Below are 10402 nucleotides of genomic sequence, written 5' to 3' on the forward strand. Positions count from 1 at the left end.
TTTTGTTTATTCATTTTCTTCTTTTGTTTGTTGTTGTTGGGCGGGGTACGCAAGTACATTTCTGTAAGAAACTTTGTTTCATTCATCATAATAAAAAAAAAATGTGGAACCTATTTTTAGTGCAGTGGCGCCAGTCTCATTAAAATTTTATGGATCCACATCTTTCACAGTGTGTGTGTGTGTGTGTGTGTGTGTGTTCTCTCTCTCTCTCTCTCTCTCTCTCTCTCTCTCTCTCAAAATAAACGTGGATGACCTGTTGATTTCACTGACCAATGAGGGGTGTGTGTGTGTGTGTGTGTGTGTGTGTTTGTCTCCACTGATGGAGAGAGGAATTTAAGTACATGTTTAGAAGAAAAAGACCGGGGGGGTTTCTTTTATGCTAATTTGGAATTTGATAGACACACTGACTAATTATGTAATGTTAAACGCAGAGTACTCGGGATTTCAAAAGGACATTCTCTAATAACTATGAACAGTGACACTTTTGTTAGATTAGACACTATAGTAAAACCACACATCGAATACAGATCGAAATGTTATCTGGTACCCGTTATACAAAAAGCAATCTTGTGCAGCTGAAAAAGTTCAAAGAAGGGCAACAATGTTTGTTGTTGGATTGTAGGATAAAACACATGAACAGTAAAGATTTAAATTACTTAATATGCCATCTTTGAAATTTCTTAGAATTAGAGGGGATTTAATAAAAACATATAAAATAAATAATATTGACAGATTAGACAAAGAGACCCTTTAAAAAAACAAAAAAAAAAAAACAAACAAACAAACTTTCACTGACATAACAAGGAATGCCACCGACTCAGTGACGCTTTTGTGTCAAGGGTCCGGCCCAAGCAGTAAACACTACTTCAGTTCCAGCTAGCCTACCCCCCACGTAATACCGGCCCCTACGCCACCTCCCCCACCCACGGCACCCCCACCTCCCCGACACTGACCCCAATCCCCTATCCCGCTACCCCGCGGCTTCTGTCCCTCCCACCCCGGCCCCAATTCCCCTGAACGGCAGTGGAATGACGATGAACAGCAGTGGAATGACGCCACCTTCACTTCCACCTCAGTCTTCTTCACATCATCAACTGAGGAACACCAACTGCAAAATATTAGCTTCCGCAGCAACAGAATTGTGCCATATTGGAATGCACTACCTTTCCATGTTAAGCGGAGTGAAAGGCGTGTCAGACGGTGTGTTTGTGGGGAGGGGGGCCAGGGGGGTGGGGGTGGGGCGTCAAGGTGAGGGGAGGGGGTGGGGTCAGTGGGTGTGAGTGTAGGTGTGTGTAAGTGCGAGCGCGCCACCGTGGTGTGTCCGCTGTGTCCCGCGTCCAGTGTCAATACAAGCGTCAGCAGTTTCTCTGTGTGTGTGTCACTGTGTGTGTGTGTGTGTGTGTGTCAGCGCGAGCGCGCCTCTGTAAGTGTGTCCGCTGTGTCCGGCGGTGTCGTCAGTTTCTCTCTCTCTCTCTCTCTCTCAAAATAAACCTGTTGATTTCACTGACCAATGAAATGTGTGTGACGGTGTGTGTTTGTGTGTGTGTGTGTGTGTGTGTCCAGAGATTCAGTCAGTCCAGAAAGGCTCTCTCAAGGCCTGACTAAGCGCGTTGGGTTACGCTGCTGGTCAGGCATCTGCTTGGCAGATGTGGTGTAGCGTATATGGATTTGTCCGAACGCAATGACGCCTCCTTGAGCTACTGAAACTGAAACTGATCTCTCTCGATCTGTCTTTGCTCACTCTCATTCCTGCTCACAATGAAAATTTAATAAACATTTTTCACGTGCTCTTCCGTCTCACGAATTCATCTTACGTATCTCTCCCTCAGTCTCTCTCGACTGAGCAGTGTGTGTGTGTGTGTGTGTGTGTGTGTGTCTACTCTCTTGGAATATCCAAGTTGTCTCTTCACACAATAAATAAACCTGGATAACGTGCTGAGCTGAGTTCATGAGTCTTAAGCGTTTTCTCCGATTCGCTCTTTGTCTCTCTCCCTGAGCAATGAAACAGTCGCTGAACTCACCCCCCTCTCTCTCTTATGAACTAAGTTTGTTTCTTGTTGACATGACCACGAATCATTTGTTGTTTTGTTATGTGTTCACGTGTTTGCACTCTTAATGGTGCAAAGTGGACACAGCACAGGCCTCCAAGGGTGGTGCAGGACAGTGCTTCTCTGGGTCCTCCCCAGCACCTACGGGTGTTTCTCTTTCTTCTGTTCACGTGTTTGCACTCCTTCATGAGGGGCAATGGCCTATACATGAGTAAATTATCCGTATCTCTCTCTCCCTCCACTAGCAGAATTTGTCACTGGACACTGAAATAAACGTTGATCACGTATTGAGTTCAACTGACTTTGTACGGAGATGCGTGCGTGTGTGTACGTGTGTCCAGAAGCACTCGGGCTTTAACTCTCTCCATACGAACGGCGAAAGAGACGGCGTTAACAGCGTTAAAACCCAATCACCATCATCAAAATATTGCAAGCGGAAGGCTCTTATACTGAAGACGTGAATGTTGACAAAGAATACCACAATTCTGACGACGGAAGCTAAAGGTTGGGTCATTCAGACACCCACTGGACATCCGAGGGGTCTGTGTAGAGGAGAAGAGAGGAATGGCCGTACTGAGTAAGTTAACTTGTATGGCGTATGACAGACATACAGAGGGTTGACACACAGTTTGGTCATGGACAACTGAAAGATAAATTTGCCAGAACCAGCTCAGTCTTACTGGACCGATGCATACATTATCAGTGCTCCAGTGTGTGCTGGCTGACATGTGATCAAGCTTGTGGGTATGTGTGTGACTTGAACCATGTGCACGTGCAGTGACAGGCTGGCAGTGTAAGGAATGAGAGTGATGCTGTGCTTTTGAAACTGCGAGTGTGCATTTGTGACCAGTGTTCAATGGTGATATTATCTGATTCACTCACACACCACACATGCACACACACATACAACACACACACACACACACACACTAAAACATTCTATAAAGACCTCAAACAGCACTCCTCTCTTTCTATGCATGCAACAATCTGTTACACAGAAAAACACACTGCCAGAGCAATTTTTTAACCACTGATTTTAATGAGACATGTTAGAAGACTGATGGTGACAACATAAATATCCAGTGATGTCAAAATGAAATGATACTTATTATTTATACAATGAAACCCATGTGCATATTTTCTTTATGTGCTCAACTATTCTTTGCTTTTAGTTGTGGTCAGTCTTTTGTTGTTTTCCAAAACTCTATTTCAAACATGTCACTACAACACAGCTATAAGATGAACAGAACAACAAGAAAATCGTACAAAGTACTGTCCTGATACAGGTACATCTGAAGTATGCGATGGATGTCTTCTGTTTGTTTGCCATGTCAGCCAAACAGGTTGTTTCACTGATGTACCTTTGCAGTTTCAGTTTCTCATGGAGGCGTCACTGCGTTTGGACAAATTCTTATACACTACATCACATCTGCTGAGCAATTGCCTGACCAGCAGCATAACTCAACGCACTTGTTCAGGCCTTGAGTGCATGCATGTTATATATTATATTTGTGTACCTATCAGAGTGGATTTCTTCCACATAATTTTACCAGAGAACAACCAACTAGTTGCCGTGGGTTTTTTTTCAGTACGCCAAATGCATTCTGCACATGGAACCTTGGTTTGTCATATCTGAATGACTAGATGCTAAGTTTGATTTTCCAGTCAAACTTAGGGAGATAAGCATCTTATCCATTCTGCCACCTTCCTGCAGTGCCCTTTGCACCTAACTGCAGCAAGACAGTAACAGGAAGAACAAGTGAAGAGCTTAATTATTTCCCTTTTCCTCTCTGTGCCCTCATCCTTCTCCTGTACAAGCTGCCTACCAGGACACTCAGGACATAAGAGAACACACTATAACAGGATGAATAATGCTCTGTGGAAGCTGTCCCCCATTGCCCTAATACTTTTCATCACAACCATCTTCCACATAATAAGAATATATATCTCTTCTCAGCAACTCTTTACCTTTTATACAACATCGATCATTTCCCCTTTGCCCAACCATTTGACAAGAGAAGAAGTGTGTGACAAGTCACAAGTTTTTATTCTATCTTAATTTCTGAGTGAAAGAAAGGCGGTTTTTTGGGGTTTTTTTGTTGTTGTTGTTGTTGTTGTTGTTGTTTTTGTCCTCATTGTTGAGAAGAGTAAAAGAAAATCTAAAGATTTATTTCAAACAGGAGTTTACTGAACTGAATAAACACAATTAAGAAAGAGAGAGAGAGAGAGAGAGAGAGAGAGAGAGAGAGAGAGAGAAAAGAGGAGTAGAGACAGAAACTACAAGAGAGGGCTGGAATCACTGTATCAAACTGCAGTTTTCTGATGTGACTGGCACTGGGAAGGTGGGAATGGCAGACCTAGTCTCTATTTAAAGATTAACCCAGCCAACAATGAGCATCAACACATTTTTAAACATTTTAATTCAGGAGACACAATAAAATACAGTGTTCAATGAACAAAGAACTAACAGAAAAAAAACAAAACAAATTAAGCAACAACAACCTTGAGCTTGTATCTTTCAACAGCTTGCTCTTTCAACATATATCTGAATACAAACATATGTGCACTAGGTTTTAAAAATAAACAAACTCCCTCATATCTTTCCACCACTTGCTCTTTCAACACATATCATGTTTTTAACAGACATGAACTAGATTTTAATATCAAACAAAACCAGCGACAAATTCAAAATTCCTGGTCTTTTGTATTCATACCCACACATTCAAACAAACAAAAACCCCATAGAATATGCTGTTAATATGGATTAAAAAAAAAAAGAGACAGGCGCAATAGCTGAGTGGTTGAAGTGTTGGACTTTCAATCTGAGAGTCCTGGGTTCAAATCTTGGTAACGGCACCTGTTGGGTAAACGGTTGAGATTTTTCTGATCTCCAAGGTCAACATATGTGCAGACCTGCTTGTGCCTGAACCCCCTTGATGTGTATGTGCAATCAGAAGATCAAATTAATACACACGTTAAAGATCCTGTAATCCATGTCACCGTTCGGTGGGTTATGGAAACAAGAACATACCCAGCATGCACACCCCCCCGAAAACAGAGTATGGCTGCCTACATGGCGGGGTAAAAAACAGTCATACACATAAAAGCCAACTCGTGTACATACGAGTGAACGTGGGAGTTGCAGCCCACAAGCAAAGAAGAAGAAGGAGGATTTAAAAAAGTTTACAACATGAAAATAAGTAATCAGTTTAACAATACCTTTGATATACATGCAATTTGGCATAAAAGGAAAATACTGAAAGTCGTCAGGTAACCATTTAAAACTGGATACCGAGCGAGAACAAGAGTATGTACAGAAAATACACAGACTGATGTAGTGACCATGCACAGAAGAGACCACTTGTTAGTAATACTGTACGAATAAACTGTAAAGTACACAAACAAATGAGGTGTGGACTAAAAAAAAACCCTCAGGCATGATATACAGTACAAAACAACAGACATACAAGTTACACCCAAAGACAGCCCCTGAGGTTTGAAACAATTTAGTTCAGGTTGTGGCTGGGAGTGTGGTGGAGAACTTAATTGATGTTCTTTAATCAGGGAAGAGGAATAAGCACACACATATGTTTTTACATCCAGCCCTCTGGGGAAAAAATAATTAACAACAGTGAGAGTGAGAAATGATGTACCTATCTGTTCAGATTGGCTACTCAAAATAAGTGCAATTAAGTAACATGCAAAATGTAACTGGCTGAAGTAAATGAAATCAACCATTCCTGAAAGAGCCTTGATGACAGAACAGGGCCACATGTGGTACCTTAGTTGAAAGGCTTTAAGAATACTGCAGTTTGACATACACCTTCAATACATACACTGAAGAACGTAGAAGACTTGAGCAAACTGTTTCCCCAAATGAATTTTTGACTCCCAAGTCAGCAGCCACAGTGGTTACCATCCAACTTCTCTGCATGATCTTCACACAGCTCACAACTTACCATCCAACTTCTCTGCATGATCTTCACACAGCTCACAACTTACCATCCATTTTCTCTGCATGATCTTCACACAGCTCACAACTTATCATCCGACTTCTCTGCATGATCTTCACACAGCTCACAACTTACCATCCGACTTCTCTGCGTGATCTTCACACAGCTCACAACTTACCATCCACTTTCTCTGCATGATCTTCACACAGCTCACAACTTACCATCCGACTTCTCTGCATGATCTTCACACAGCTCACAACTTACCATCCGACTTCTCTGCATGATCTTCACACAGCTCACAACTTACCATCCGACTTCTCTGCATGATCTTCACACAGCTCACAACTTACCATCCAACTTCTCTGCATGATCTTCACACAGCTCACAACTTCCCATCCATTTTCTCTGCATGATCTTCACACAGCTCACAACTTACCATCCAACTTCTCTGCATGATCTCCACACAGCTCACAACTTACAATCCAACTTCTCTGCATGATCTTCACACAGCTCACAACTTACCATCCAACTTCTCTGCATGATCTTCACACAGCTCACAACTTCATAAAATATATCAAAAAGGTCATTCCTATCAGACAGGGCATCAGAGGAGTGTAAAATAAACAATGCAAATACATTCTTTGAGATTATCTTGTGGAAATAACATTACAGATCTACAAAAAAAAGTGTGCAAAGAACATGTTTAAAAAAACCACACAAATTAATCAAAGGTAAGAAATTCTAAATAATGTAAAATCAGCTTTCATTATGTAAAAGGTAGTTATTTTCTTTTTCTTTTTTTTTTCCTCCAAGCTTCTGTCATTAAACTCTGATGCTGCAAAGCTTTCTTTTCATTGTAAGTTTCAGAGTTTTGATTAACATACATCAGCCTCTCTAATAACAATATTCTGTTTACCTGCGGATATGTTTACTCACTTCATAAGGATGCATAACACACACCAGTACATGCAAAATCATATCCCAAACACATGAACACACAAGTGCACCCAACCCAACCCCACATTCACAAGCATGCACTCACACATTAAAAACAAAACATACACGCACATGCTCACAAATACATTTTGATACAAGAAGCTAAAAAACAAAACTCTTCTGTTCTGTCAAAGATATGCATACCTGCAAAACATGGTGAATAGCTCAACGCAAGATTCCCCTCTATCATGCTGCCTACAGCAATTTGCTTGCCACTTACCAATACATTAATGACCCAAATATTATAGCATAGGTGTTTAAAGTAAGATTACTGATGCATGTCAGTAAAATATAGAAAAAATGTAAACAAAAAGTATTTCAAAAACATGTTTATGATAACGAATGTATCATATTATTCAGTTACATCACAGATCAACAACCAGGGCAAAAGTGGTTTAACACTGATTTACAAAATTTTCGAAGTTTAATGTTAATAATAAAATAGACAGGTAGGCATCATAATGACCACAATCAAACTAATATCATAGAAATTACACATTCAGTGACTTTTCTTCTTTTTTTTTTTCTTTTTTTTTTTGCAACAAGAGTACTGGGTGGTTCATGCAAAGATGTCTCAGTGTGTGTGTGTGTGTGTGTGTGTGTGTGTGAGAGAGTGTGAGTGTGTGGTGTGTGTGTGGTTTGTGTATGTGCGTGCGGAATTGAGTATGTTGTGTACATGTGTATGCATGTGCCTGTGAGTGTGTGCATCTGTGTTAGTCTGTGTGTGTGTGTGGTTCCATGCAATGACATGTATTAGCCACAAATGTGTGAAGTGTAAGACTGACTATTCCCACAAAACCACCATCACGACAAAGGTGCAACAAAAATGCAAAAATCCACAAAACTTTCGTTTTCAAACCAAGGGTGAGAACTTTGTTGAATGCAAAGGATGGCAGTTCATAATATGCCATTTAATTATCACAAGGCAGAGAAAATGACGCTTTGATTAAAAAAAATAATAATAAAAAAAATGCTTGGATAAAGGTTAATGAAAACACACATACATGATATGAACATCAGGTATTTCACTTAAATCAGTTACTCAGCAATATGGTGTGTGTGTGTGTGTGTGTGTGTGTGTGTGTGTGTTCAAAGCATGTGCTGAAATCATATATCATGTAAATCTACACATCACCCATGTGTGTGTGTGTGTGTGTGTGTGTGTGTGTGTGTGTGGTTATCCAAAGCATGTGCTGAAGTCATATATCATGCAAATCTACACATCACCTTTGTGTGTGTGTGTGAGTGTGAGTGTGAGTGTGAATGTGAATATGTGTGTGTGTGTGTGTGTGTTCAAAGCACGCGCTGAAGTCATACATCTTGCAACTCTACACATCAACTTATCACCACAAAGATAAAGCAGCAGTCAATAATTCTGTGCACACCATTCTCTACTGCATGCCCTTCTCTTCTTTCTCCTTCACTCTCTCTCTTTTTCCTTTGAACACAAAACTGCCTTTGTTAGTAGTAGATATAATTTCTTATCCTGAGTGACCACTGAGTGATTTACAAGAGTAAAGACTATGCCATTTAGGCAGTGTGTGTGTGTGTGTGTGTGTGTGTGTGTGTGTGTGTGTGTGTGTGTGTGTGTGCGTGCGTGCGTGTGTGCGTGCAATGTGCAGTATCACGCTTAAATTAGAGCCACACTTCAAATTCATCCTTCTTCCTATTTTCTTACCTGGCATTAAGAATGCTTTGAAAGTATAGGTATTTAACTCTCTCCATACAAACGGCGAAAGAGACGACGTTAACAGCGTTTCACCCCAATTACCATCATCAAAATATTGCAAGCGGAAGGCTCTTATACTGAAGAGGCGAATGTTGACAAAGAATACCACAATTCTGATGACGGAAGCTGAAGGCTGGGTCATTCAGACACCCACTGGACATCCGAGGGGTCTGTGTAGAGGAGAAGAGAGGACTGGCCGTACTGAGTGAGTTAAGAATGCATGGTTCTGTATCAAATCAAATCATGTTACTTATAGCAAACAGGCCATTTGGCATTAACAACGCTTTGAAAGCATTCGTATTAAAGAATACATGGTTCTGCATCATTTCAAATCAAATTAAATCATGCTACTTATAGCAGACAGGCCATATGGTTTTGGGACCAATTCATTAAGATTCATCAAAAGTCCATAAAACAATTGTTAAGGAATAGATACAAAAGGCAAAAACTTTTTTCTACCTTCATGACCAGGAAGCAATACAAAAAGATAAAGGTAAATGATCTGTTTGAGCAGATTTGATGCGTCTGTATAATCATATCACAACCATATGAAAACCAGCAATGAGTAAGAAATCACCGCCCATACAGGAATTTCATTTATACACCATGTGACTGTGGTTTCAACAATACTTGAGAAGATCAGACTTTTTGCTTACATGATTAATAATAAATATCTATCTATATCTACATATATATATATATATCATATATATATCTTTCATGTGTAAATAGTCCATTAAAGAGTGTCCAAAAAATAAGCACAAATTTTTCGTCATCTTGCAACTAACTCTGAACAGTGTTTAGATCAAAATAATAAATAATTAAAAAAAATTTTAAAAAATCATGAACCCTCACCCTCTTTCACCAAAACAACAACAACCAAACAAACACCTGCCACCTCCCCCCCCCCCCCCCCTGACCCCCCATACCTCCCCCGAAAAAAAAAAGAGAACAAAAAAAACCCCTACATCACCACCACAAACCAACCAACTGAAAAAAAACAAAAACAACAACAACAAAAGCATCCACCACTCATCTTTTGCCACAAGTAGTGTTAACTAATACAGCCCTGCACCCGAGAGCATTGCTAGGCTGTCATATTTGTTTCAATGCAACAGTTTCCAAGTTCCTGCATGTGCACAAACTGCAAGCGAAGGGAGCTGACTTCTACAGGATTCATGGCTTCATCAACAAGTTATCAATTTGAAGGAGAAACTGGTCAATTTCAGTGTATCATCATTTTCGCTGCATCAGAATGGCAGTGAAGCCTGCCAAGGGCGTAAACTGCGCAGGGCTGAGTAGACTGAGTGTGGTGATAACATGCCACAGTTCCGCACACAGGAACAGACAGGTGGACATATGTATTCATACACACCTCTCCAAATACTGACCAGTGCCCTTGTGGCACAGGCCCACAGACCCCCTCCCATGTCCCGCAGTCCTGCCCCACCTTTGACGCTCTGAGACGCCGGGCATGGCCCAGCCCGGTGGAGCTCCTGGGGAAACTGTGGCGACCGGCGGGGTCCCTGCGATGGACTGTGGACTTCGCTGTCCTGACCGGACTGAAAATCTAGCATGGCCAGGGAAGGAAGAAGAAGAAGAAGAAGATACATACCTCTCATCATGCCTGTCTCTGTCTTTTGTTGCTATCAGCCCAGCCCACCACACACAGAGCC

The sequence above is a fragment of the Babylonia areolata genome, chromosome 4, assembly GCF_041734735.1.
Source record: "Babylonia areolata isolate BAREFJ2019XMU chromosome 4, ASM4173473v1, whole genome shotgun sequence".
NCBI classification, from domain to species: domain Eukaryota; kingdom Metazoa; phylum Mollusca; class Gastropoda; order Neogastropoda; family Buccinidae; genus Babylonia; species Babylonia areolata.